The sequence below is a fragment of the Sinocyclocheilus rhinocerous genome, unplaced genomic scaffold (genome assembly GCF_001515625.1).
Source record: "Sinocyclocheilus rhinocerous isolate Xijiao unplaced genomic scaffold, SAMN03320098_v1.1 scaffold671, whole genome shotgun sequence".
NCBI lineage: Eukaryota > Metazoa > Chordata > Actinopteri > Cypriniformes > Cyprinidae > Sinocyclocheilus > Sinocyclocheilus rhinocerous.
This window is the reverse complement of record NW_015625021.1, coordinates 1,211,094-1,219,036: the sequence shown is the minus strand read 5'-3', so window position 1 is coordinate 1,219,036 and position 7,943 is coordinate 1,211,094. Positions and strand designations below refer to the sequence as shown.

The 7,943-nt window shown below is 34.9% G+C and overlaps 1 long non-coding RNA gene across 1 annotated transcript in view; it reads right to left on the bottom strand.

The window, feature by feature from the left end:
• Positions 1–4,157, bottom strand: part of LOC107747558 (uncharacterized) — a 7,903-nt gene extending 3,746 nt beyond the window's left edge. The window contains exon 1 of the long non-coding RNA XR_001640816.1: positions 3,987–4,157. This is a non-coding gene — a long non-coding RNA (uncharacterized LOC107747558). The remainder of the gene's footprint in view (positions 1–3,986) is intronic.
• Positions 4,158–7,943: the final 3,786 nt, after the last annotated feature.

Sequence of the window (7,943 nt, the reverse complement as noted above, 5' to 3'; positions counted from 1 at the left end):
ACCACAAAGAACACAAAGAAAAACAAGTAGATAGAATAGACAAAATAGAAAGCTAGTGTTTGTTTGTTTTTTTAAATAAAAAAAAATTAAAATTAAAAAAAAGAAGATAAATATAGATAAAGTAGAATTAAAATAGAATAGAAAGTGTTAAGAGTTAGAGGGTCAAATAAAGGTGGAACAGATGTGTTTTTAGTGGTTTCTTGAAGATGGCTAAGGACTCAGCTGCTGGGATTGATTTGGGCAGGTCATTCCACCAGGAGGGAACAGTTAATGAAAAAGTCCGTGAAAGTGATTTTGTGCCTCTTTGAGATGGATAACATCTCACAAGATAACACTAACTCTAGTCTGTCCATTTCAAAACTTTGTTTAATTTAATGTTATTTGGTGCTTATTTGAATTATTTGTGACATACTAGCAATTATTTAGCAAATTATATATGTAAAAAATAAATAAACAAACAAACAAACTTTCATTACTGTAATATACATAAGTGTTTGACTGGACAATTTTGGAACATTAGAATTGTTTTTAACTCCAATTATTCTCAATGAAAAAAAAGTTTTTAGAAATTACTAGCACAAATAAAATTAAATTAAATTTAAAAAGCTTGTTTTTGGGACCATTACATTTTTTTTCATACAAATTCAACTTGTTTTCTCCTCAAATCCTCCCTATTGCCATGCAATGAAACAAACAAACAAACATTTTCATTTCTGTGATATGCATGCACGTTTTACTGGATTTTTTTTTGTTTGTTTTTGGGGAATAATAGAAATGTTCGTAATTCCAATTTCTCTTTAAAAAATCTGTATAAAGTAAATTCTAAATATTAATAATCATTAGATGTTAGATGTTTAAATGAAGAACCAACATGATCTCAAAAGCTTCTTCTAAAACCTGAAATAAGATAAACAAATTAAAATAAAGGTTTTAAAGTAAATCTCAGACTATTTTATTTTCAGTCTCTCCATCATTCTGTGTGCAACCTTGTCTCAAAATTTTCTTTAAAAATAAATTTAAAAATTAATAAATTATTTTAAAGCATTAAAATTGAAGCTTTTGGGGGACCTTACATTTTTTATACAAATGTAATGCTTCTATCTCGGCCAAATATTGTCCTATCATAACAAACCATACATCAACGGAAAGCTTATTTATTCAGCTTCCAGCTGATGTATAAATCTCAATTTTGAAAAATTGACCCTTATGACTGGTTTTGTGCTCCAGGGTCACATATATACTCCGCTGTGTCAGTCACATAAGCTTATTATGTTATGCATTTTTAATCAAATTTTGTGCACAAAAAGGTCTGAACTTTTGATAGTCTCACCAAAATAAGTCAAGAAAGAGATTGTGGTTGATATTCAGTTCATTTAATAAGGAAACGGAAGTCGAGCTGCACTGTGACACAGTATTCATCACTATACTCTGTTGCATAATGCACACAACTGTAACACATCATCCAGGAACCTTATGCATTCAGAAAAACCATATACTATGCACAATAATCATGCTGCAAAAATTAAAACAGTAAGGTAGGATGCTATTCCACTTTTCAGGGAGTTTCACCCGAGTTCACCTTTCACTTTAACATCTGGTTTCCTTTTACATTGTCTTTTGTGCTCAGAATGCAAGAAAAGCTAAAACCATTCACAATCCAACCCCTTCATTAGACCTCAGAACTGAGCTTTATAAACAAATCTTCATTCATGTCTTATAAAGATTCAAGTTCAGCGAGTTTGAACTGATTTGCTGGTAAATTGGGTCACTGTCGCCGCATGAATCGCACTGATTTTACAGCCGCTTTCTCTGCTTCAATACAGTCTGAGGTCCACCACTGCTCTATATATCATTCATACAGGAAAATATAATGTATAGGTTTGATGAGGAGAAAGAGAGCGCGGTCAGTCGGTTTAAACTCTGACTGATGGTGCTGTGACTAAACTGTAATCCCATTAACAAACTGATGTTTTAATGCTTTTGAGGAACTGGGTCTGAGAATAAGCGAGAACCAGTAGCCTACTTAAAGTCTGACAGTCGGCCGAACGGCTCGTTTAGATTTAACCAGCTACACCGCTTATTACACGCAGCCATGTTCGGCTGAATTAGAGCTCCTGTACTTTGACTTTTCACATCATTAAAGTAGGTTCTGTCTCTTTACAGTGCTTTAAGTTACTTGAGCGCAGAGTCGCTCATCCGAGAGCACCGGCGTGCAGAAATGAACAGGATTTGTGCCAGTGGCTTATTAGCTGGAGTAATACTTTCACAGTTTAATATCTGCCAACCTCAGCAGTGACCAGAAACATCACAGTTCAACTGCAAGTCCAAATTGAAAGAAAAAAAGTGTTTCTGAAATAGTTCACATAGATGCAAATGTTGATTTCGGAGTAGTTCTTTAGCTTTTATTTCATGCTAAATCATTTAGAATTGAAAATGGATAGCGCTTACTGTTTAATACACAATTTTTGGGTTTTTGAAAGAAGTCTCTTCTGCTCACCAAACTTGCAATTATTTGATCAAAAACACAGTAAAAACTGTAATATTGTGAAATATCTTTATGATTACAAATAACTGTTTTCTATTTGAAAAAATTAAAAAATGTTATTTTTTATTTCTGTGATCAAAGCTGAATTTTCAGCATCATTACTCCAGTCTTCAGTGTCACATGATTCTTCAGAAATCATTCTAATATGCTGATTTGCTGCTCAAGGAACATTTCTGATTATTATCAATGTTGAAAACAGTTATGCTGTTTAATATCATTGTGGAAACTGTGAAACGTTTTATTTTTTCAGGATTCTTTGTTGAACTGAAAGTTCAAAAGAATAGAATTTATTAGAAATCTAAATCTTCTGTCACATTAAAAATGCCTTTACTGTCACTTTTGATCAATTTAATGTATCCTTGTTCAATAAAAGTATTACATCCTTTAAAAAAAATACTGTACTTTACAAGTCAGAAACTACTGCTGTGTCCCATCAATGATGTATAAGGAAACAAAATGGTAACAAGTCAAACTTGACGATGTTTAAATGTCAAACAAAGAAGTCTTTTAGTAACCAAACTTCAGAGTTTAAACAATGCAACAATGATCAACAAGATAATTTACCGTGTTTTACACCCCTGACACTACAATGTTTGCTATGTATGTTTGCTAAAGTGGTTTTAACTGACTCGTTGATGCATCTTGTTTGCTAAAAACTCAATGTTTATCATTAACTGTGTACAGTTCCCAGTTTATCCATAATGCAAAAAAAAAAACAAAAAAAACTAGTTTTGCTGTTCCAGTTTGAAAGATAATTATTTAATAAGATAGCACTGAATTTGCTTAAGAAAATAAATTTTTCAACTTTTAGCTGAACAAACAATGCTTTCACGTCTGCAGGGAGTGGCATCTGATGCCATAATGCTAACCTGTCATCTTTTCATCATATTACAAAACAGATCAATCCATAAACAGTGTGCAAAACTCTCTTCTATTACTCAGGAGTTTTAACATTTTCATTCTGACCGCTTAACTTTTAATTACATATGCAATGCAAGTTGTGCTAGTTCTTTAGTTTGCGTTTTCTAGGCCAGTTCTCATCACACGTCTAACCTAATTTGTCTGCACTAATCAGTAAAAGTGTAGAAGGACAAGCGCTCTGTCAGGCCGAGACTTCCAGCACTCAACTTTCAGCTATTCAGAGATGGTCTCCATATCACACGCTATGAATTATTTATATATGCAAATGCAGAGCTTCAACATGCATAGCTACACTAAAGCCCTCCCAACCTCACCGCCGTTTACAATAACAAACAAATATCAGTTTTCTCATGCACTGACATTTCTGACTCTTTTTCATAAGATCCAAATGTTTTGACGTTGTGGTCCTGAGCGAGTCTTTGGCTACGGATGAAATGTTGGTCATAGAGTGTTTTGCATGTGAAAAATGATAGCGCCCCACCGCTGAGATCTCTGTTTCAGGCGGATGCTATTGACTTACTGTGTGTCCGCTTCACTGGCTACAACAAATGAAGCTGGAGGGATGCACAGCAGTCTGATGTTTGCTGATAAGGGAAGACATGAGACTCTGGCTCGGGGTTCATTCAATATCTCTGACTTCTGTTCTCAACTCTGAGCTAGTCCTGTCCTGTCTCCTAAGAAATACAAAAAAAAAAAAAAAACACTTCAAAATTGGTGAGCGACAGATGGCAGGCGGCACATTTAAACCCTGCTAAATATTAACTAGTAGCTGCTGTTCGGTGTACGACTTTGTATGCAAACAGCAGCATGTCAGACCTAATGTTTGATTAAGTATCAGGTGTTTGCAGTTTGCAATGCTTAAAGGAATAGTTCACCCAAAAATGGATGCTCTGCAGTGAATGGGTGCCGTCAGAATGAGAGTCCAAACAGCTGATAAAAACATCACAATAATCCACAAGTAAACCACACCACTCCAGTCCATCAGTTAACATCTGGAGAAGACAAAAGCTGCGTGTTTGTAAGAAACAAATCCATCAAGAAATTTTTTACTTAAAACTTAAAGTCCATAATAACGCTTCCTCTAGTGAAAAAGTCCATCTCCTGTTGTCGCTCATATCAAAAACCCACATATTTGTTTAGAGCTGTTTTAGACTGTTTTCGTTTGTAAACTGTGCTTGATCTGTGCAGATTTCTCTCCTGATTCAGACTAGACCACTTTTTCACTGGAGGAAGTGTTATTAGATTGTGGACTCATATTTTAGTTGGAAGCAACTGTTTGATGTTAAAAACGTCTTAAATATGGATTTGTTTCTTATAAACACACAGCTTTTCACTTCTCCAGATGTTAACTGATGGACTGGAGTGCTGTGAATTACTGTGATGTTTTTATCAGCTGTTTGGACTCTCATTCTGACGGCACCCATTCACTGCAGAGCATCCATTGCTGAGCAAGTGATTTCTCCAAATCTGATGTAGAAACAAACTCAATTTCATCTCAGATGGCCTGAGTATGAGGACATTTTCAGCAAATTTTCACTTTTAGGTGAACTATTCCTTTCAAGTATAGACACTTTTTTGTAAACGTTCGGGGGTTCAGACACACTCTCTCTGTTTAAATCTAGATTAAAGACACATCTCTTCAGCCAAGCATTCACACAATGTATCTCATAACCTTGTACCTCAGTTATATCTGATCAAATGCACATTATCATTCTTTTGCGTAGATTAAACACATTATTTTTTGCTTGGTTGGAACAGCAGCTACGTTCATTTTTCTCTATTTGTTTCTCTGTTTCTGCCACGGGATTGGCATCCTGAGGTAACTAGGAATTACACAAGCTTCAGTCTGGATCCAGAACACCTGAGACGAGATGATGCCAACACTGAACCAACATACAAAACTACCAAATTTTGCTACAAGTTTGATCGCAGCATATAATCATTGCTGTTGATAGTGTTCACCGTCTGTTTGAATACGTCATTAACTAACTGCTTGATTTTTACTGTACATTTCTGCCGTATGGACATCACCTTGAGATAGTCACCACTGATAAGCTACTCCTAAATATAATGTAGAAACTTTAATTTTCTGTGAAGCTGCTTTGCAAAGATTTGTATCATGAAAAGTGCTAAACAAATAAACATGAATAGAATTGAACTTTTCAATGTTAAAATACTTTCTCGTATGATAACGAAGCAATTCGTAGTGGAAACAAGCACTGGACTTGAGCGAACAAATGTGTATAAATCATTCATACAGCAAATTGAATGTGGCAGCTTCATTTAGGAACAATTCACACAATAGACATTATGTTTGTGTTTTAAGACAAAAGGCTCGTTTCCCCCCCCAAGGACAATAATTATAACAATAAAGTTTTAAAACTGATAAACGATAAAAACTTTGACATCCAATCATAATCTACTCTATACCAAAGAGCTCGAGCATTTAAAGGGATAGTTCACCCAATAATGAAAATTCTGTCATGAATTACTCACCCTCATGTCGTTCCAAACCCGTAAGACCTTCGTTCATCTTCGGAACACAAATTAAGATATTTTTGATGCATTCCGAGAGCTCTCTGACCCTCCCATAGACAGCAAGGGTCTTTACACGGTCAAGGCCCAGAAACGTAGGACATCGGTAAAATAATCCATGTGACATCAGGGGTTCTACCGTAATTTAACGAAGCTACGAGAATACTTTTTGTGCGCAAAAGAAAACAAAAATAACTGCTTTATTCAACAATTCGTCTCCTCCGCATCACCCTGGTGCCATTTTGGAGAATATCCACTGAACGTAAACAACGTATGCTGTTCTGTGTCAGCCGCACCACACAGACACGTTGCTTACGTTCAGATCAAAACGTAAACAATGTAGAAAACGTATCCGCGTGACACAGCTGACACAGAACAGCATATGTTGTTTAATTAAAGAATATTAATGACAGAATTTTCATTTTTGGGTGAACTAACCCTTTAATGCAACAAGCAACAAAAACGCAGCATGCACGCTTAAATTAAACAATGATATCGTGTGTTTGTGCGGACGCTAATATCTTCATCGTTATATTTGTCGTTCTTGGTGTGTGAACAGGTCTTAAAGGGACAGTTCACCAAAAATTTTAATTCTGTCACCATTTACTCACCTTCAAGTTGTTCCAAATCTGCATGAGTTTATTTTTTCTGTTGCACACAAAAGAAGATATTTTGAAGAATGCTTGTAACCAAATAGCTGATGGTAGCCATTGACTTCCATAGTATGGAGAGAGAAAAAAAACAATGGCTAGCGTCAACTGTTTAGTAAAAGAATTTACATTTTTGGGTGAACATTATTTTGCTTTAAATACTGCCAACAAATTCAAAGTATCAACTGCAAAAAAAGAAAAAAGAAAAAGAAAACAAACAAATGACGCATTGAATTTTGAACAAAAGAGCGTAGCGCTTTTATAATTATTAATATCAAGTCCTTTACAAATAGTCACCGTGTACAGCAGCCGTTTGCATGGCAAGTTTCACAGAGTCCAGAATTCATCAATGCAACGTGTGCTACAAGCCCTTACGGATCCGTCTCCCATGCCGAGACAGGGATCAGATATTTCTGAGATATGTTCTTTCATCTCCTCCACTAGAGATCAAATCAATACTTTTTTTTAATTTGAAAAAAACATCTTTGAGATCAAACACAAATGTATCAGATACTGTTTTGTCGTCTCCTTTTAACTCGCATGAAACCGTGCATATGGAGCGCCGCAAGTACCTCACACAGATTCACTCAGCCATGTAACTGAAGCATTGTCATGTGACAGCGCATCACTTTTATGAATGCTTATTTAATGAATCTCACGACATCTCATGTCCAGGTCACATTTCACCCCAAAATCAAAAATTGAAAAAATTGCATAAAGAAAAGGAAGCCTGTTTAAGGATCATTCAGATATTTTGCATTGTGACATTTTCATGATGATTATGCACATTTTCTAAATTACTTTTGTGTTCTGTGTGATTTAAACAACCGTTATATTTTTACTGTATTGCATTAGAAAAATACTGAAATTTTATTTAAATAAAAATAAAGAAAATATTACGGTCATAAAAATATTTTACATTTATAACAGTAACAATAATTATTAATTCCAATCTTTAATTATTAAGCCCTAATAATGTCACAACGCAAATTATTATTTCTTATTCTTCTATTTTGGGGTGAAATATTCCGATATTAGCATGTCCTATATATTTAGCTGTTAATAATGATGCTTCTGAAAAGGTTCGACAAACTGCATGTAATTTTCTCCAATTAGTCGTTTACTAGTGGATAACGAGATGATAATTACCTGCATGGGCAGAGAACATCATGTTGCATTTATATTGATCTACAGAAACTACACAATGCTAGACGGGGCCTATTAGCAGAAGAGTAACAGCCGTAAACCTGATCTAGTTCTGACTAAGTGTGTTGATTTACCAAAAAAAAAAA